Here is a 22427-nt window from a genome sequence, read left to right as displayed (position 1 = left end):
AATTCAGAGAGTAATCATTATAGCTACAGTGGCCAAAGAAGACCCTCCACAAACGTAAGAAATAAGTAGATTTGGACAGACAAACAAGAATGGCAGAGGCAGTCCCCCCACCTTCCACTTGTACTGCCCGTTGTTTTAGGATATTTATATTAATATATTTAATATATGTATAATATTATTAAAATATTTTAGTATTTTTAAATATTGTTTATATTTTTTAAACAGACCCATTTTAACTTAATACATATATTTAAAGAGAAAATTTCACTCCAGTATCATAAATGTAGAGCCAACTGAACTTGCCAACTAAAAGGTAACAAGAAAATGGGGATACTAAAATTTTCAAATGCATAATGAAGTAGAATAGTAAATACAAATCAAATTAAGTTTTTTTACTGAGGAAAACGGAGCATTCTGTGATCAGTCAGTGGTAAAGGGATATCTGGCTCAATGGCATGTTGTTTAAGACAAAGACGAGGTTCTGCATCCAAGAGGACAATTCTGGTTCCTGGTGTTAATATTAACTGGCAGTAAAAATTCCAATTCATATGTATATGAAGTTGGAACTATATAAATATATTTAACAGTCTTTCATAGGTTGTTTGTAGATTCTGTTTTTAACCAAAATAGTGTAGATGACTTTTGCGGGGCAAATGTTTGTTTCAGGAAGCCACTTTCAGAGTTCTCTTTTTTTTTCAATGTGTCAGGTTATTGGATAATGTTTAATAAGTGGTGGAACAAAAGAGTTCCTTTGCCACTGCCATCTTGTTTGGGAAAATACTTATAAAAACCTTTTATCAAGTTCAGGATATTTTCACAGAATTCTTCATGTGAGTTTACAACCCAGTGTTTTAGAAACCAAAGGGGTTTTTAATAGTTGCTATTGGTTAAAGGAATGAATGAGGTTGGGAGACTGATTCCCAGAGCTCTGGTGTTCTGGATCTGGCATTCACTGTAATAGCACTATTCTTAATTGCTCCTCAACTGTGCTTAGGTGCTGTGCCGAGTACAGTGTGTGTGCATATATCATTTAGTTCTTCCCTTTTTTTTTTTTTTAGAATTGTGAAAACTGACACTCAGAAACCCAGAATGACTTGCTCAGGTCACTTAGCTAACATGTGGCTCAAACTTGAATTCACATATATTAGACTCAGTCCAAACACTTAACTGAGTCAGATTCAGGGGCTACACTTCTGCCTCAGACTTCCCAGAGCCCCTCGCTCTGAGTTCACTGCAGCTAGGTCGATCCCCAGAGACCCCGTCCCTGCTCGCCTCTGTGTGCACGCACACATGCTTGCACGTGCAGGGGCTGAGGAGTTTCCACTAAAGGCTTTGATCTAGAAAAGAAAGGAGATAGCCCCTGACCTGTCTTGTCCTCCATCCTGCCTTCTTTCTTGCTCATGAAGCCGTCTCGAACCCCAGCCTCCTCCTCCTTAGTACTTGCACAACCTGTGGTAGAAATGCTCATGCCACAGGAGTCACTTACCAGAAGGTTACAGGGAATTATGACTAGAAGTCTGTCGGCTCAGATCATCTAAGGCTTTGAATGTCAGATCTAAAAGTTTGACCTCTATTTTGTATGAGATGAAGAGGGTAACTGACAATAATGTTTTCTTCAAATTAGGATAGATAAAAATCAGTGGTTTTCCTTCAAAACACAAAGGTAGAACACTATTATTAGGGGTAAAATTTCTAATTATATAATGTTGACCATATAGTCATGTCATTTTCTAAGGAAACATTATAAGTGCATTACAGTATCTCCCAAATGTTTTTGTGTTCTTTCTATAGCAATTCTTAGCATCAGCACTAATGAGGACTTGGCATTGGTATAGCAGCTAGCAGTTTTTCATAAAAACAGATTTGGTGATAAGAGTAAATTATTTATGAAATAGATTTTGCCTGATGAAATCTTAAAATTTTCATTTAATGAACAGCAGCAATCCCTTACACACCTGCGTTTAACAGGTAGTCTAACTCCAACAGCAATAGCTGGCTACATGTTTGGGGAACAGGTGATTTCTATTTGACTTGAATGTTTAAATTTATTCATTCAGCAAGTAATTTTTAAGCATCTATTTTGATCATAGTTTTGCATTATCCCTGGCCATGTGGGAGATGGATACAAAGACACTTAGTGAGTGCAAATCATATGAATCTCTGGAAAAATATTAAAGCTCATTTTCTTTTTTATAAATGTAAATGAACAGAAAAAGGAAAATGCTGAAACCTGAGCTCGAAATATAACCACAGTCTCATACCATGAGTCTGGCTGACATAGCACATTTCACTTTTCTTTTAAAGAAAAATACATTTCATATTCTGATATAATTTAAAAACAATTTTACATACTTTTCATTGTTGAAAAATATTTATGACAAAAAGTATGTTAATTTATTGACACTAGCCCTAATAAAACAGAAAAAAACATATCAGCCTTCTGGATATCCTTGGTCAGATAGGATTTAGGGGCTCACAGTCATGTGTGGCTCATCCTTTTCCTCACATTTAATTATTCACTAAGTCCTGTCAGAGAGTCTCTTGTTTTGTCCTCTACTTCTTCCTATGCCAGGATCAGTGACCAGACCCTAATCATCCCTCTTCTGACTTATAGAGATCCTGACAGATCTTTTTCCTCTTGATTTTTGCCTTCCCGGTCTATTCTTTACATGGTATCAGAGTTTTATACTTTTTTTAAAAAAGTAAAGAACAAAAGAAAGAAAAGAAGTTTTATTCTTGTCTTCCCCTCCCTCCCAAAAAATCTAGTGTTACCTGTTACTTAACAGAAATGTACAAAGCTAGGCATGGCATTTGCCAGTGGGCCTGCAGCTCTGGCCAGGCCCATCTAGGACTACATTCCACCTAGAACTCTGCTAAATCTACTTCCACTTTCCAATCGTGACTCATGCTTGCAGAGCTCTCTTCTTTGCTGGCTGTGTGTTGAGTGTGGAATGCCCTTTCTGCAGCAGCCATTGTGGAGTTCAGCTCTGACCTTTGAGCCCAGTGCAGGATGTGACTGTTCACCCAGGTTCCCCCACTGGAAGTCAGTTCTCCGTTTTAGGCACTCCCACACTATATTGATTTTTTACCTCTATTCATCATTTTAAAAAATTCAATTATATGTTCTAGCGTCTCTCTTTTTTCCTGCCTTTTTTTTTTTTTAAATTTTGGGGTATTTTTGTAACATGCATGTCTTTCTTTTTTTTTTTGCTCTGGACACCCAATAACTTTGAGCCAACTTTGAAGTGTAGAAACACAGTTATACTGATTCTTATCTTCGGCATGTTTTGTTTCTATTTTCTATGTCGCTGACTTTCAGTATATTATTTATTCTTCTCTGGGCTATCACCTCAAAACTTTTGTAGGAAGAGATATAAGAGGGCTTGAGTGAATATAAATAAATGTGTAGAACAGATGTCTGTGAAAACAGGAACTGTCCGCTCATCTTTGTATCTTCCAGTACGTATCTTCACTGGATAAGTGAATCGAATTGAATTTAAGCATATTTATATCTCCACATCTTTATAAGTATCTGCATAGAGAATTTACCATCAGTTTTGATGATTGAGCAAATCACCCAAACATTTTCTGATGTGGCTATGAAAATATATTTTTTAATTATAAAAAGTAAATCAGTCCTTAAAATGTATATTTTGTTAAAAATGAACCCTCATATCTCTCTCATTCTTAAAAAATATATTAAGGTTATACAAATACTAATGATATGGTACTTATGTGCTTCTAAGGAAATTTGTATTTAGTTTGATATTCTGGGCTAGTGAAAATTGGATGCTCCTGACTAGCACTTTGAAATAAATTCACAACAGTTAGAATTAAGGTAAAATATTGATTTCACTTTGTTTTAGTCCCTCACCTCATGTCTCTATGTCCAGCATGTCCTCATCTCACAGATGCTATAGCCAGAACATTCCAAATATCCATCTCTTGCAGAAACTTATTCCTTTTACATATTTTTGAAAGTACCATTCATTGAGGATGTATTGTATGATTCTCTGTACTTTTTTTTGATTATCTGAAATAATTGATCATAAAATGAAACCAAGAAACAAAAAAGTTATACGTAGCTCAATTTTTGAATAAAAGAAGTCAAAATGGTCTCTAAATCACAGGCCAGTTTTCACTATTCTGAAATTTGATTACTTAGTTCTGCATTTGTTTTAGGCTCGTTTTGCTGATTATGTGAACCAGACTCCCCATTGAACCTCCCTGGTGACCTGGGCCAGTGTAGAGCAGGGGGCTGGGGACTTCAATTCCCTCTGTGGCTTTTGACAATTACCTGACTTTTCTGTATTTCCTCATTGACACCGTTGAGATAATCGCCTTTCATACCTCATAGGAGTATTGTGAGATTAATTAATGTTTGTGAAATGTTTTCAGGATCACAATGAAAGGTATTAATTTGTAAGCATGTGGTATTATAATAATTATTAGTAGTAATAGGGATGGTTGTTTAATGCAAATTTTCACCTAAGTGTAGTGTCATATTTTCAAAGGACAATCTCTTTCTTTATGGCCAGATGTGGATACAATTAACCCTTTACCCTTTATTTTGAAGATACAATTAGCCAATTGTGTATGCAATTAGACATGTATGCAGTTTTTGCCAGAACAGCTAATTACAGCCTTAGTAAAAGTTCTTTTGAAAACGCTGGCCCTTTGAATCTGGACTGTCCCTATCTGTGTAATAAGCAATTTGTGCTAAACAGATTTGGGGACCATGGAGGCTCCTGAATATTGAAGAATTGCTTTTGCGGTTACTGGAGAAAGATTTTACTTTCTTGAAGCCATAGCTTTGTATTTTGCCATCAAGCCTAAAAGGCCTTTCACATAGTTCTGGTTTCAAAGGTTTTATTGATTTTTTCTTAATCTTGACATTCAGCTGAAAGATTTTCTACAGACTGCATTTTTGTGAAACAGGGTTTTTTTTTTTTTTGATAATTGTTTTTTTCTCCCTTGAAAACTTCATTTCCTTTCTGTCTCTGATCCAAACATATCATCTCATATTCTCCTTACTAAATAGTGAATAAGGAACAGATTAGTACTAATCCTTTCTTCCCAGATATGGCCTCATGACACCATTTTACAGGGGACTTTTAATCACTGTAATGTAAATTTTGTACAGAAGAGAGGAAAGAACACTGAAGAGACCAAGAAGATATTGTTATATCTGTTAGCCTCCACTGATATCCTATTATTAAGTGAAAGGAGAATGTTCATGGCTTTTAATGTAAGTTTAAAAACAGCCTCTCTCAAGATGTCTACTCTTGAACACTTCTCAGCACTGATAATCCTTGAACTCGACTTTGTGTTAGGCACCATCCTGCAATGGAGATTGAGAGAGATGAGCAAAGCACACTTGTCACCTTCTAGGAGCTTAGAATAAACTGATGAAAATAAGAAAGATGCTCAGGTCTGCAAAGTGCTGTGCAGAGGGCGGGGTTCAGTGGGCGCGGTGGTCACGCTGATCAGGGGCATCAGCAGAAGCTTCTCATAAGCTGCATTTAAGATAGGATCTGAAGGATAGGGCTTTTGATAGACAAGAGGAACGTTTTGTGTGATAAGGGCCCCAAGCTGCTAAAATGGAGGCAGGTTCAGGGAAGAGTGATTGGTTTTGCTAGAGTTGTAGTGACCTTGAAAAGAAAGTGGTAGGAGATAATACTGGAACGGCAGTTTGGGTCCACATTGTGGAGGGGCCTGGAAGGTAGGCAGACAAATTTATACTTCATTCAGCTTCCAGCATGAAGCCAGTATATGGTTTTGACAGAGTGATAAGACCAGATCCAGGCTTTAAAATTAAGCAGGCTCCAGCATGCCATATGAAGTGCAGTGGGGACAGACTAGAGGAAAGGAGAAGCATTCAGAGAGGTTGCCAAAATGAAGACCACAGTCACCTCTGGACTGTTAGCACTGGAGTGAGAAAGAGTTATTATACACATGAGGTCTACTATGGAGTCAGCATTTCTTGGTATTGGGAACCATCCTGACACAGAAGTAAAGGATAGGAAGGAGCGGGGTCAAATGACTGGGAAGAAAGAGGGAAGTGCCTTTCATTAAAGTAGGGATGTCGGGGGTGGGGCGGTGGGGGCACAGATAAAAGAGAACTAATTCTTGGGAATTACCACACTATGATATGCTTATACAAATAGAAATAAATAGAAGATTAATTCTACATATCTACTATAATGTTTCCAATAAAAATAGTGGAAAAGAATTATATTTTCTCTCTACAACAAAACTAAATTATATTGCTGGACATCTTATTAACATAGCAAATGAGAGAATAATATCAACAGAAAGCTTGAAGGAATTAAACACATACTTGGAGCCTATTAACTTTTATAGTATGAAAAACTAATTTGAAAGCTATACATGTATGCTAAATGTCCAAAACATAGCTCTGTGTATATGCTTGAAAAAGATCTTCAGTGGTTACTTTTTTCAGTTTCTATTTGAAACATTTGAAATGAAGAAGCCAGAGCAAATTACTATTCTCATATCTAATCTTAGGCAAGTCTGTTCTCCATCTCATTCTGTCAAACACTGGTTTCCAAGGAGGTTCTATGTATAATTTATCATGCCATCACCCTCAAGAATGTGGAGATCTACCCAAGCATCCCTAACATCCCTAGTTAACCCGATGTGATTCTGTCATCCATAAATTTCCTATCCTCTTTACAGACTTTTTACCTTTTCAGGCTTTACCATGTCATTGAACAATAAATCTCATAATTCAGGGAGATATTACCAATTATTAAAAGAAAATAACTTCTCAACCTTCATTTATAAAAAGAAAATTCTTGGATCTTTGTAGAGGCTCTATGCACATAATTTCAGTTGCCTTTTTCAAGTAATGAGGCATTGTGGGAAGACCGTAAGCTTTGGAATAATATTTAGTTAACTTTTCTGTAAACTACGAATAATGAAAATTTATTATCCAGTTACTTAGGCTGAATCTTTGGCCTTATGCTGACTCCTCTTATCTCTCACCAATCCACCAGCAGACTCTGTTGGCTGTACATTCAGATACATCTAGAATCCATCACTTCTTGTCCCTTCACTGCCACCTGGGTCCGAGCAACCATTATCTCCTACCTGGATTACTGTAGTAGTTTCTTAACTCCCTTCTTCCATCATTGCTGCTTAGTGGTGTCAACATAAGAACTTCCAAACCTGTAGAGAATTTTTATAAATTTTTATTTGAGCCAAACAGAGGATATGCCTAGAAGCAAGATCTCAACTGAGAAATACGCTTCCTAGAATAGCATTTTGCAGCTTCTCTTATGCATTTGGAATTAAGGAGTGAACCTAAGGAAGAACACATGAAGGTGGGAGAAAGCTGGGCAGGGATTGGAGTACAGGATAGTTAACAAGATTATGTGCTTCTCTTGAGGGTAGTTTCCCTTGCGGGGTCTGAAAAGAGGCATTTCAAAGGTGTGTTGTTAACATGGGTGCACAGAAGCAATGGACAGGGCTTGCTTAAGGGAAAGATAAATCTTTGACTAAAAATACTTATATGCTTGGGGCATGTCTGCCCACCATGACCTGCCTTGCTAGGAATTTATGATCAGATCACCTTGTGAGGTTACTTTCCATAGAACCTCTTTTCCATCCACAGCTGTCTATGCTTAGCTACACAAAGGACATAGTGATTTATTTTCAAACATAAGGTAGATCACTTTCAAGTTCATGTCAAACCTCAAAGCCCTACACAGGCTGGTCTCCCAGTAGCCCTTTCTCCTACTTTCATTTCTGTTGTTCATGCTGCTCCACCGTCACTGCCTCCTAGCTGTTCATACTCCTGTCTCAGAGCCTCTGCATTGGCTGTTCTGCCTGGAACACCCTTCCCTCATCTCCTATGAATGTTTGTTCAGTTCTCATCTTCTCAAGCAAGCCTTCTCAGACTAATTTTATTTAAAATTGTGACTCCCCACCCCAACAACTCTCCATCCCTCCTTTTTGCTTTATTTTCCTTCATGGTACCTATCACCATTTAACGTTATACAATATATTTCACCTAATTTTTTATATGTCCTTCCTAGTGTTTATAACAATACCTGGCCTAGTGGAGATGCTCAAGAAATATTTGCTGAATGAATGAAAATAGCCATACTTTCAGGCACTGATTATTACATGCAATTACATATCAGAATAATATATATTTGCTCAATAAATGTTACCTTCATTCTTTCCCATTCACTTCTTAAGACATAGCATATATGCACACAGTATTTTTAAATCAAATTTAACACAATTTTTGGCAGAAAAGTGATTTAGTAAGTGGTTATAGAACTGTACTGCACTAGCACCTTCAGAAAGCATTCTTCCATTTTTCTGGCCACTCATTCAGACTTATGAGATCTTTCTGCAATTTATTTGTCTGTTTGAGTGTATGACTTAGAAGGTATTAGGTAAATCTGACATTTACAAAAATGTTAGACCAGTCTTAGTAAATGATTTCCAGACACTTAGACTTAAAAATGTTTCCATCTAGATAAATTTTTATCTGTTCCAAATTTTTATTTCAGTTCCACAAATTATTTTTCTAATAGCTATTGGGAAGAAAGCTTGACAAAAACTTTTTTCCCAGTGGAATATAGTACATACTTTTTAGTAATGATTGTTTAATGACAATATCTACTTAGAAAATATTTGTTACAAAATTATTTATATGCATATAAAATAGACATATATACATTCAAAAGGGTAAATTATTTAAATACTCTGTTCTTATTTATGTCTTATCCACCAAATCAAAGACTATTTAGAAGTATATTAGTCAATCATCATCTGTAATGACTGTAATTCTATCGTTTTCTGTCTGTATTTGTGTCTTTCTTTTGTATATGTTGACCTAATTATTTAATTTAACACGTTTTGTGACTTAAATTTCATTATAGATTTTGTCCTTAATTAACAAAAATGTCTTCTCTCTATATTTTTAACTATTTTGCTATTACTTTGAAATGTATTTTTATTGTAACCTCTGCTTTCTGTTTGACTTTTATATTTAATCTGTAATTTGTAGTATTCACTCATTCACTCATTAACTGATTGATAGGACACGTATTTATTGCACTCCGAGCAAGGAGCACAGGCGTGAATATGACAGCCATGGTCCTTTCCTATGGAGCTTATATTCTAGTGCAGAGAATAGGGCAACAAAAAATAATTCTAATAGTGTTAAGTGCTATGAAGAAAATAAATTAAAATTGTGTGCTAGCATGACAGGTAGCATGCTAAGATAAAATTTTAATCTTTTAGGTAATGAAGGAAATCTGTGTGATCTTATATCAATGATCTTACTTTAGGTTTTCAGGGGAGGGTTGTTGCTACCTTTTAACCTTTTAGTAATTTTTATTCTTTTTATTCCTTTGGATAATATCTTGTTATTTTTTTTTTCTCCAATGATATGGAAGGTGTTATAGTTTTTATTTATATGAATGGTTATTTTTACATTCTCTGAAAACATTCTGTAATCCAAATTTTGCTTAACTATCAAATCCAAGAATTATATAATTTGTTTTCCTTTTTGTAATACATAACCTTCCATACTCCTTACTTACAGCCTTTATTAATATAATCTTAAGGGTTGGATTTAATTAATTGTTTTAAATAATTGTTCTTAAACTGGTTTCATATCTACAATAGTTACACAGATTTACCTCAAAATTTAACTGCTTTTAATGCTTACCATCAATCTTTATACAGTTTTATCTTCCCAAATTTCTTAATTTTCATGTTAAACATCTTTGCTTAATTAATTTAAAAATGGATTGGATATACTTTTAAGTTCTTGCCTATTTAAAATTGGTTTTCTGTTGTCTTTATTCACTATATACATGTGTGTGTGTATGTGCGAATGAATATTACTCAGTCATAAAAAAGGAGGAAATCTTGCCATTTGCGACAACATGGAACCTTGAGGGCATTGTACTAAGTGAAATAAGTCAGACAAGGAAATACAAATACTGTATGACTTCATTTATATGTGAAATCTAAAAAACAAAAAAATTAATTCATGGAAACAAAGAGTAGATTGGTGGTTGCCAGAGGGTGGAGTAAATGGGAAGATGTTGGCCAAAGGTACAAGCTTCCAGTTAGAAGATGAATAAGTTCTGGGAAATCTAACATATAGCATGGTGACTAAAGTTGACAATACTGTATTGTCAAAACATACACACACTATGTGAGGTGATCGAGGTGGAAGTAACCTTATTGTAATCATTTCTCAATATGTATGTATACCAAATTATCATGTTGTACATTTTAAACTTACACAATGTTATTTATCAATTATAATTCAATAAAGCTGGGGGTGGGGGAAGAATAGCATTTACTTCATAGTGAACAAGGGAAAGGAATAGATGGCAGACACAGAATAAACTTCAGAGTTCCTAATAATGTTCTATTCCTTAAAAATGAGTGGTGAAATACAGGTGTTTGTATTTTATTCTTTATGCCTTATACATATTATCTCATCGTTTAAGCAATGAAATCCAATACACGGTGGGGACGGGGTAAGGAAATAGCAAGGATGGACATGTTTCTGAGGCATTTACTATACAGTACAGCAATAGGAGGAGGCATATCTGAAAAAAATATATTTTTTAGAAAAATAAGAAATATTCTACCATGTGGGACATTAATAGGAGTGATCTAGTAGAGAAGTGAAAAGTCATAATGAGGAGAAAGAAGGGATAGTTTCAAGAACAAAGTTGTGGAGAAGTGATGCAGTGTGCAGATGAATGGCTTGGCCTTTGGAACAGTTCATTCAATTTCATGGGGGTGGTGGGGGAAATATATGGTAAAGTTGCAAGTAGGTTGGTGATTTGTTGGTGGGAAGTTGAAGACGATCTCTAAAGATTTTTGTGTATACCTTTTATACTCTTATCCCCTTCCCCCCAAAGAAAGACTGTTATTAATCAGGATAAACAGTACCATTTAAAGCTAATGTGTCCTGGTAGGTACTTAATGACTCCTCAAGATGTAGTCTCACTAAAGAATTCAGGGAACTCCACTAGTATAAACTATCAACATAACATCAATAATCTTAATTTTGTGTTATTGCATACAAAAGCATGTTTTCATATAGATTCACTGGGTCACTGGGAAAGCTGGCAGACAAATATCTTAGAAAAGATAGTGCTAAAGAAAGAATTGGGAAATATTCCCATCTGGAACATCCCAGATTAGTTCTATTCTAGTTTGAAGAAGAATGAGATACATCTCTCTTTATATCCAGCCAGATTTTAGTTTGCTATAAAGAGACGTAACCCCTTATGTTCTGTTCCAGATTCTTTCCGTCTTCCACGATAGTTCTTGTCAGCTTGTATTATAAAAAATTAAAGAGCTAATTTAAAAACCTGTTATCTGATATAGGAAGGCTTACACTTTTCTGCTTGCCCTGTATAAAACAAAAATAATGATGACAAAGCTTGATAATGATACTCAACAGTAAAGAATGTGATTTCTGGGCAGTATCTCTGTTGGGTATGTTAGGTAAGCAAAGACAGTAAACTAAAGTTTATGTTTTATAAAACATCTTTTAAATACCTTCAGCTGTGTTTCTGTTCTCATTTCACACTTGAAATCCCCAACTATTCATTTAGTAAAGGCATTACACTGAGTGACAGTTTTGTAAGTTCCAGTTCTGCCTCTGTAAGATGAATGTAACTCTCTGCCTTCTTCACAGGGGTGTTCTTAAAAGCAAATGAGGTTATAGATGTGGAAACACTTTGTAAATTGGAAGTTGCTACATGTAATGGTTTTTGTAGTTATTGTTGTTCATTTCTTGTTGTTGTCATTGCTATATTTCTAATTTAAAAGGTGGATCTTAACTTATTTTGATAAACATAGCCAAGACTTGGACAGGTTTAAAACCTGATCTGGCATTACCAATATGAGCATAAGAACTTAGGAGATTTACAACTTTTTATTGTCATCCATCAAAAATTTAGAATGATTTATTAAGGTCTAGAAGAAAAATAGTATTATATTTTCTAAAAACCTGTAGGCATTTCCCTGATAGTGTTGAATAAACTATCGTAAGGCAAATCAAATTGCCTTTTTAGTTTTTGGACTGCTGTTGTGTGAATATTTCACTGAGAAGAAAGTTTATTATCTGAAGAAAGCTATTATTACCCTCGGGAAAAAATAAAGAGTACATTCTTACTCAACACATATTTTTCAGAAATTGTGGTTGCTGGAGGTCCATTGTTTCTTTTAGCATTTCCTGAGATAATTCATTTTTTCCCCATTCATCAAATATTTCCAAAGCACCTGTTCTATGCCAGGCATGGTTCTCAGGGACCTCGGAGATAGGATGTAATTATGAACAAGATAAACATGATCCATGTCCTCAGAGGTCTCAGTCTGTGGGGGATATAGGCAATTACAAACACCCAGACATTCTGTCCTGTGACAGTGAAGAGGGTTGCCAGGGGCCATCATCTGCCAAGTGGAAAATCTCACCATTTCTTAAATATGCTTCTCTTTAAGGTAGCCCATCCCATACAGCCAGCCCTTTAAACAGCAGTCTGAATGCACGGATTTAAAAATCTACAGAAAGAAGTCTAACTATGGGAGGTGAACACACAGAGTAAATATATAAATGGCTTACTGTTTAAATGTATAGCTGAAACTTATTGGATTTTGTTAACCAATGTCACCATAAAAAAATAAATTAAAAAAAAAGTTTAAAAAATCTATATAGTGAATCGGTCTTACAGAAATTAAATAAAGTCTTGTCACTTTAAGAAGGAAAAACACAAGCTACCATTTTAAGTCCCCTGCTTTTAAAGTTGAATACCTGACTGCAAAGTTTACAAAAGGTCAATTGCGTTGGCATGCAGGTGTCCCCGTCAGGGCCCACACTTGTCTATTCTTGAGATTCACTGCCAAGATGAACCTTTTTCTTGGCTCAATCAGTTGCTCATCGGTTGCTTCTAGAAATAAAATGATTGCTAAAACTGGCAGATTCTTCCGTGAGAATGGTAAACCTAATTTTAAAATGAAAGATCCTCAGAACTTCTGTACATTGCTTTCTTTTAATCGGGCTCTGCATGGATTGGCAATGAGAAATACTATACTTGTTTTTACACACAGAAGAAAAAATGAAAGGAAATCAAGCAAACTGCTTACCGTTGTGAGATTTAGTATTATCAAAATTTGCTTGTGCTGTATATCCGAACTGAGTTCAAACTTGTTCACGAATATGGGACTAGTAGGCTGGAAAGCCTCAATAGCCTGTAGAAAGGATGACTGAATAAAAAGCTTTCTGTGTTTTCTGCAATGGGGATTCCTTACCATCTTGTGATTTTCAGATAAAATCATTTCCATTTGGAAAAAAGTTCTGGCTTTGGAGCCAGACTGACCTAGGTTACAATCCCATTTCCACGATTTCCTGAATTGACATTACTTGAACAGCTAACATGCCACAGGCCCAGAAATGGCAATTCTGTAACTCCCAAAAACTTTCCTACATCCAACCTCAGAAACTAGCAGGGTGTCTATCCCTCACACAAACACATAAAATTTTACAAGTTTAAAATTGAGGTTTGGTTAACAAGAGTAAACCGAGTGAGATACTAATTCTTGGTTTATGATAAATTTTTCCTTTCCTGCTTGCCTGTGTGAAGGAATGAACATTTTCATGTAATTCATGAAATACTTATCCTAAATTCGTAGCCTCCATCCATCTGATTGAATAAAAATGCATGGCTGAGGTTGCTTTGGTAACCACTCTGGTTCCCTCTCTCTTTTCCCCTTTATGAGAGGCTGCCATGGCTTTCCCATGTAACCATTATGTGGTCACCTGCAGATATGATTACACAGAACCTTCATCTGAATCTCAAAGTGGGAGCTGGTTGACAAAAGGGCACAAATTACACATAGTCCATATTTTTGCCTTCAACAAGTTCCATGCCACAGTCTTACTATTTCCTCTCTTGTGGTGCAGCTCAAGATTTGAATTTCATCTATCATGTAGGACCTGGTTGTGGTAAAGTGGCTTGTCTAACTGCTTCTGTTAATAACTTTCAATGTGTTTTGTTAATATGTCTTCTTTTAGGAGCCGGAGTGCATTATATAATAATTGTTTCTGGTGTTAATTCCTTCCCTAGCATCACTCTGCCACCTGGTTATTAGGACATCTTATTTTCCATAGATATATAAAAATTCTTAATTATTACCTGAAAGATATCACAATCCTTACAACACTTATAGCTGAAGATACTCTCATTATAAATATAATATCCATAAAATATCACATTTATTAAATAAAATATAAAGTTAGAAGACTGTTAAAAAGCTCATCCAAATAGTATTTTTTTCCAATTGCATAAAAAATAATAAAATACCTAGCAATAAATTTAACCAAGGAGGTGGAAGACCTATACACTGAAACCTGTAGACAGTGATGAAAGAAATCTAACTATACATGGTAAACACACAATGCAATATATATATATATATATATATGCCTTACTGTTGAATTGTATACCTGAAACTTACTGGATTTCGTTAACCAATGTCACCATAATAAAAATTAAAAAAGAAAAAGAAAAAAGAAATTGAAGAAGTCATAAATAAATGGAAAGATATTCTGTGTTCATGGATTAGAAGAATTAACATCGTTAAAATTTCCATAATGCCCAAAGCAATCTATAGATTCGATGTAATCCCTATTAAAATTCCAATAACATTTTTCACAGAAATAGATCAAACAATCCTAAAATTTGTATGAAACCACAAAAGACCTTGAATAGCCATAGCAGTCTTGACAAAGAACAACAATGCTGCAGGCAACATGCTCCCTGATTTCAGACTATATTTCAAAGCTATATTAGTCAAAACTGCATGGTACTGGCATGAAAACAGACACATAGATCAATGGAATGGAACAGAGAGAGCCTAGAAATAAACCCACACATATACGGTCAATTAATTTAAGATAAAGAAGACAAGAATATGCAATGGAGAAGGACAGTATCTTTAATAAATGGTGTTGGGAAAACTGGGCAGCCATATGTCAAAGAATGAAACTTGACCACTATCTTAAACCATACACAAAAATTAACTCCAAATGGATTAAAGACTTGAACATAAGACCAGAAACCATAAAGCTCGTTAAGAAAACATAGATGGTAAAGCTCCTTGACATTGGTCTTGGCGATTTTTTTTTTTTTTTGTATTTGACACCAAAAGCAAAGGTAACAAAAGCAAAAATAAAAATGTAGGACTATATCAAACTAAAAAGCTTCTGCACAGCATCAACAAAATGAAAAGTTGACCTATGGAGTGGGAGAAGACATTTGCAAACCATGTATCTGATAGAAGTTAATATCCAAAAATGTGTAAAGAACTCATACAACTCAAGAGCAAAGAAAAAAAAAGATCCAATTAAAAATGAGCAGATCTGAATTGACATTTTTTTCCAAAGAAGATGTACATGTAGGCAATAGGTACATGAAAAGGTATTCAACACCACTAATCATCAGTGAAATGCAAATCAAAATCACAATCAGATATCACCTCATACCTGTTAGAATGGCTATTATCAAAAAGACAAGAGATAACAAGTGTTAGTGAAGATGAGGAGAAAAGGGAACCCTTGTACACTGTTGATGAGGATGTAAATTGGTGCAGCCACTACGGAAAACAGTATGAAGTTTCCTAAAACATGTAAAAATATAGAACTACCATATGATTGAGCAATTCCACTTCTGGGTATTTGTCCAAAGGAAATGAGAACACTAACTCCGATATATGTACCCCCATGTTCACTGCAGCATTATTTACAGTAGTCAAGACATAGAAGCAACCTAAGTGTCCATCAGTGGATGAATGGATAAAGAAAATGTGATACATATATATTATTCAGCAATAAAAATGAATGACATCTTGCCATTTGCGGCAACATGGATGGACCTTGAGAACATTGTGCCTAGTGAAATAAATCAGACAGAGAAAGACAAATACTGTATGATCTTACTTACTCATGGAATCTAAACAAACAAACCCCCCAAAAACAAAACTCATAGATACAGAGAACAGATTGGTGGTTGCAGGAGGTGAGGGGGTGTGGGGTGGGAGACATGGGTACACACTTCTCATTATAAAGTAAATAAACCCTGAGGATGTGATGTACAGATTGGTGACTATAATTAATAATACCGTATTGTACTTCTGAAAGTTGCTAAGCGAGATCTTAAAAGTTCCCATTGCAAGAAAAAAACTTTTTTGTAACTATGTGTGATGATGGATGTTAACTAGACCTGTTTTGGATAATTTTGCAATATATACAAATATTAAATCATTACGTTGTACACCTAAAACTAATATAAAGTATTGAATGTCAACTGTAATTGAAAAATAATAAAGGACTCATTTTTAGCAATTTTTAATGCATTCCAGTGAATTTGGTAACTGAGTTGAAGTTACACAAATGTGTGGTTTCACTGAAGGAAGTCTCCAGTTCCTACATCAACAGTTGGTCTGGTGTCTAAAATGTTCACAGTTTGGTTAAAATAATGCTCAGTAACAAATGTAGTACTTCCACCAAGAAAGGCAGAATCAAATGACATTTCTGCTCTCAAAAATGACAATGATAATAGAAGATATGTTGAATAAAGCCGACTGTTACTGAATTGCTTGCTAGAAGAAGTTATTTCTCTGAGCATTGTTAAAAGAAGGGAAAGGGAAAAATTTGTGAAATCTTGACTGGAATGCTGCCTTGATCCATACCACTTGGGTTTGGAAGCTAATTATAATTCAATCTTTTATTATTTAGTCATCAAACTTAATGGAAAGGACAACTAGAAAGTCAAGTCTACTTTTGGAATTATTAAGTCAATTATCAGTATTTCTGAAGGAAAGTTTATTTTATTTTATTTTTAAAAAGCTACAAATACTCTGGCAATTCTGTCATATTTTACTACCAGCTTTATTTAATCTACTTTAATTTTCAAGGAAATAAAATAACTTCTCTTGTTCTTTGAAAAACTATATGAAAAATTCTTTTATTAGTCTACCTGCTATGATCAGATTTTATATTACTGGGATTTCTTAGAATAAAGTCTGTTCGTTATGCACAAATGTAGGATAATACTGAATATAGTAGACTTAACTGACATTTTCAAACTTCATTATAGTTAGCAAGGAAATAATAGTCAGCAAGGAAACGAACATTTACTCAGTACTTATTGCGCTTCTGAAATTGTTAAGGAGGTTTACTAGTGTTATTCATTCATCGCATTTTACTAAGTTGGTTCAGTTATTCCCATGTTACAGATAAGGAAACTGAGGCATATGAGGATTAAGTAACCAAGGTGTAGAAACATAAGGTGACTTCCAAGATCACAAAGTTGGGGATTTTGATATGGATTGCATTGATTTTGTAGATAAGAGTACTGTTGTCTTCTGATTCATGATCGTGGGATGTTTTTCCATTTATTTAGATTTTCTTTAATCTCAACAATGTTTTGTAGCTTTCAGAGTATAAGTTTTATACTTCTTGCATTAAATCTGTTCCTATTTTCTTTTTGATGCTATTGTAAGTTGAATTGTTAATTTCATTTTTAGATTGTTTATCAAGTGTATAGATATACAACTTGATCTTGTATCCTGCAACCTCGCTGAACTTATTAGTTCTAATAGTATTTTAGTGGATCTCTCAGATTTTTCTGTATACAAAATCATGTCATCTGTGCATAGAGATAGTTTTATTTCTTCTTTTCCAATCCAGATGCTGTCTGTCTTCCTTCCTTCTTTCCTTCCTTCCTTCCTTCTTTCCTTCCTTCCTTCCTTCCTTCCTTCCTTCCTTCCTTCCTTCCTTCCTTCCTTCTTCCTTCCTTCCTTTCTTCCTTCCTTCCTTTCTTCCTTCCTTCCTTCCTTTATTGGTTGATTGACTGACTGACTAATTGCCCTGGATAGATCCTCTGGTAACATGTTGAACAGAAGTGGCAAGAGTGGGCATCCTTATCTTGTTCCTACTCTTAGGGGGAAAGCATCTAGTCTTCCACCATTAAGTATGATGTTAGCTTGGGTTTTCTATAGATGTCCTTTGTCAGGTTGAAGAAGTTCCCTTCAATTCCTAATTTGTTGAATATTTTTGTCATGAAAGAGTATTGCATTTTTTTTTTCTGAGCTTATTGAGATGACCATGTGGTTTTTAATTTTTACTCCATTGATGTGATAACTTTTGTTCTATTTATGTGATTACAAAAATTGATTTTTCCTAAACTCATATAAACCATAATGGGGGACAGTACAAACTTCATGCTACAAAAAAACACATACTTTATAGATACTGTCCATACATACAGGTCTCTCTTCAAAAACAAAATTAAGGGAACTGAAGGAATAGCATCACTTGGGTAAATTTTTGTGCAAGTGAAAAATATTTTTGTTTTCATCTTAGTGATACTCAGAATTTTAAAATTGTTTTTAAACTTGTGATTTGCTTTACTTTTTCTAGTTGATGATCCAGATATTTTTATCTTTTCAAGCATTCACCATGAAATGTCTATTTTGAACTATATCACTTTAATCAATTTTTGTTTAGGTTTTAGTTCAAAGCAATTAAACAAATAGGAAGTAAAATACACTCATGGGTCTTTCAAAAATCAACTGTACACTGTGAGCATGAAAGCACCACTTTTATTTGTGCTACTTTGGGCATAAATAGTGATGATGTACTTCCCCTTTGGTTTCACATTTTAGGATCCACCCAGAAGTTTGTAACTATATTGTGTCCCGGAAATGTTCTCATTCTCTTTTCTTGCCTGTGATATAATCTCTTAGCATAGTTGGTTTAAGAATCATGTTAAATGGGTCCAGATCATGTGTTTGAGCCTGTTAAAAACAAAGTGTCTTCTCTGTTTCCTAGGAACAGATTGTAGCTCAGGTCCCAGACACCCAGCACCTTCTTGCCATTGCTTACCAAGTGCCATGGACTACAGAATGTGGGCAATTTCATGCAGTCAGTCCCTGTCACTGGACAATTGGCCACAGAAGGCTTGTCTTAGAAAAAGTCATTTTCATAGAACAAAGGACAGTATGTGGTTACTTTAAATTCTTAAATTTAACTGGAATATATTTGGTTAAGGTAAAAAGGTTACTTTAAAAATATATGTTTCAGGCATCACAACAGTGCTTTTAGGGATTAAAATAGTCCAAACAGCCTGTAATTTCAGGGTTTCTAAGATCCACATAGGATTAGCATATCCAGCTGGATATAAAAATGACACACTTAATTTTTTTCCATTTTTTAAAAAAATTTTGGTTATCTTCCACATTCCATGTGTTTTTGTTTACTTGTTTTGTTTCAAGAGAAAAAATATCATTAGGAAATTATTCTACAACCTTTTCTGAAAGAGAAGATGCTATTTGGTCTTTGAAACAACTACACTGCATTTAAAAAGGCTTATAGTTAGGTTTCCTTAGACTGTGTTGGATTTGGGAGGCAGTACAGAATAGTGACTAAGAATGCAATTCCAGCATTAGACTAAGTTCTCCCATCTGTTAAATGGAGATGAAAATTGTACCTACATCATAAAGGAAAAATTAAATGAGATAACATAAGTAAACAGCTTAGAACAGTGGCTGGAAAATAAGTGATCATTAAATGTGAACTGATATCTGTGGTAATAGAAATAGTTACATTATTAGAACCTTAAGACTGATTCTAAATGAAATTAATGAAATTAGAATCAGTAATAACTAATATAATTTAATTATTATTATATATATCAGGGCTCATAATCTAAACCCTTTTTTCCACTATCATGAGTGGGTCATAAATTAGTTTCTTTAGAAAATTCTTAGTATCGGCTCACCTGCTAGAAGGCATGGGAGGGAAAACATTGGATTCTTAAGTATAGATTCTACACATTTAAGAACACTTTTGGAAATTATAAGTATTCACTTTTAGGCCACTTTGGCAGTTGAAGCCCTAGCAATTATTTCCCAAAGGCTAAAGGAAACTCTGTACTAGAAAATCCACTACTTAGAAACTTTATTGAAATACCAGACCTTTGAAAACTACTATTCAGACTACCAATAACCACCATGCAAACGGCTGGGTCCTGGAGAGTTACATGATGCTACTTCTTTCTCCCACCTTTCATGAGGTCTCTCTGTTCCCTGATTTGGCCATCATGAAAACCTAGAGGACCCATAGTGAAATCACCTGGTGGCCAGAAGGGAACTGTGTGAGTCTCTTCCCCATCACTTCCCATCTTCCATTTCAGTCAGTTAGGAGATGGATTATGCTGACACTTCTGATAACCAGGCATGCCCACCTCCAATGAACTGCTTTCTTTCATAGACATAAACATCTTTCTTAATCCCCTTCTCTTTATCAAATTTTGCCACTAATCTCAGGAAAGTTCTACTTTATTACCTTGCTATTCATGGGATCAAACAAAAAATCTTGAAGAACACAACTCTCCTAATTTCCTAGAGAGATTTCTAATGAAAATAACCCCACAACAAACCTAGGTCAACAATCTTAAAAGTGGTCTGAAATACTTTTGATAGTCTCTACCAAAATTCAGTACCTACAACTAAATTTGTTTTTTTTTTCCAGCACTCACATTCAAGATAATTTTAATGTTTAATTTATTGCTATTCTGATTGTAATACTTCTAATAATTTTCCTACATCTATTTATTGAAGATATATAGGATTTCATCTCCCTTATGGACTCAGTGACCTGAGAAAATGCATTCTGAGTTCTTAATAATTATAACATTGATTTTTAGACCATAACTTGTTAGAAGATTGGTACCTGCCTATATTTTTCTTATTTGGCTCCTACATGTTTGTTTCATATCATAATCAAGCGCAGTATGAAATTAGGTATTCTTCCACGATAACGAATCCTTTCCTTAACCTTGGGACTATCCTTCTGAGTCACGAGTTTCTTCTCAAGATGTTTACCCATCAGTTGATACATTTTTTGGGTAGCTATCATTTATATTAATTTCAGTGCTATTTCCTTAAGAAATTTTACTAGTGTGCAAGAATCGAGATCTAAGTCTACTTAGAATCATGGCACTTTGGCTGAATCATCTGGTCCAATTATCTCATATTACAGAGGTGTTAATTGAAACACAGAAAGGTTAAACAATTTGTTTAAAGTCACATGGTTTAGTAGAGGCAAGAGTCCTTGAGACTTGGATATAGTACTCTTTCTACTAAATCTACAGATTAATTTTCAACTTGATGTGCAAGTAACAGTATATATTCTGATGATTACTTTCTTCCTCCCTAGAAAATTAGGAATCTTGAAACAGGAATATACAATGATTATACATTGATCAACTTTTTTATTGATCTGAAAGCATTTTTCAACCACACTGGTTTTTGTTTGTTTGTTTGTTTTTTGAGAAATTCCAAGGTCACTTATATAAAGTCTATTACTCTGTTGAGGCATTAAAATTTTAAATTTTAATTAAATTTTAAACATTTATTAAGATATGTGAATTTTAATTTTTCCTCATGATTTTTTTGGACATGATTGTGGCTTTTCATTTTTAATCATTTCTTAGCATTATGCACTCTATTTTGTTGGGTAGACTTTCCATAAATGCAGATAATGACATCTTGTACCCTTATAATAACATACAAAAGAATTATAGTGCAGAGTTCCAGTGGGGGTGGGAAGGTCTTAGACATTATGGAGCTGTTTCAAACAGGATTGAAATACCATCAATTATACTCAGATTTTAATTCATAAAATATTAAGTTGGTAAGGCCCACTTTAATTATGATTTTTAAAGCCATGTGAAGTATGTATTATAAAGTGTACAAACAAATGTATTATACCTTTAAAAAATTATAATTAAAAATAATCTGGAACCATAGTTTTTTTACTTCACTTTAGGCTGTTGCTAACTTTTCTCCACAAATATTCTATATTTCTGTACTCATTGAATCCTGACAGTCCTTTTAGAATTATTTCCTAGATTTTACACTTAGATGATTTTACTCTAGCTTAAAAATATGATCCTACAATAGCCAAAATGTGGAAACAACCCAAATTTCTATCAACAGATGAATGGATAAACAAAATATGGTATATGCATACAATAGAATATTATTCAGCCTTCAAAAGGAATGAAGTTCTGATACATGATACAACATACATGATCCCTGAAAACATTATACTAAGTAAGCCAGACACTAAAAGACAAACATTGTATGATTCCATTTATATGAGGTACCAAGAATAGACAAACTGATAGAAAGTGTAATAGATAGAGATTGCCAGGGGCTAGTAGGGTAAAGGAGGAATGGAGAGTCATTCAGTGGGCACAGAGATTCTGCTTAGGATGATGAAAAAGTTCTAGAGGTGGATAGTGGTGATAGTTGCACAACATTGTGAATGTATTTAATGCCACTGA

At 34.5% G+C, this 22427-nt stretch overlaps 1 protein-coding gene and 1 long non-coding RNA gene across 7 annotated transcripts in view; one reads left to right on the top strand and one right to left on the bottom strand.

The window, feature by feature from the left end:
* LOC120614987 (uncharacterized) overlaps window positions 1-7284 on the bottom strand; it is a 92534-nt gene extending 85250 nt beyond the window's left edge. Inside the window, exon 1 of the long non-coding RNA XR_005656169.1 lies at window positions 7114-7284. This is a non-coding gene — a long non-coding RNA (uncharacterized LOC120614987). The remainder of the gene's footprint in view (window positions 1-7113) is intronic.
* The window catches only part of LOC120614985 (UBAP1-MVB12-associated (UMA)-domain containing protein 1-like), a 184870-nt gene that overhangs the window by 151599 nt on the left and 10844 nt on the right, over window positions 1-22427 (top strand). The gene's annotated exons all lie outside the window — the stretch shown is intronic.

The sequence above is a fragment of the Pteropus medius genome, unplaced genomic scaffold, assembly GCF_902729225.1.
Source record: "Pteropus medius unplaced genomic scaffold, Ma_sr-lr_union100, whole genome shotgun sequence".
NCBI classification, from domain to species: domain Eukaryota; kingdom Metazoa; phylum Chordata; class Mammalia; order Chiroptera; family Pteropodidae; genus Pteropus; species Pteropus medius.
The sequence above is the reverse complement of the archived record's forward strand: the minus strand, read 5'-3'. Positions and strand labels throughout refer to the sequence as shown.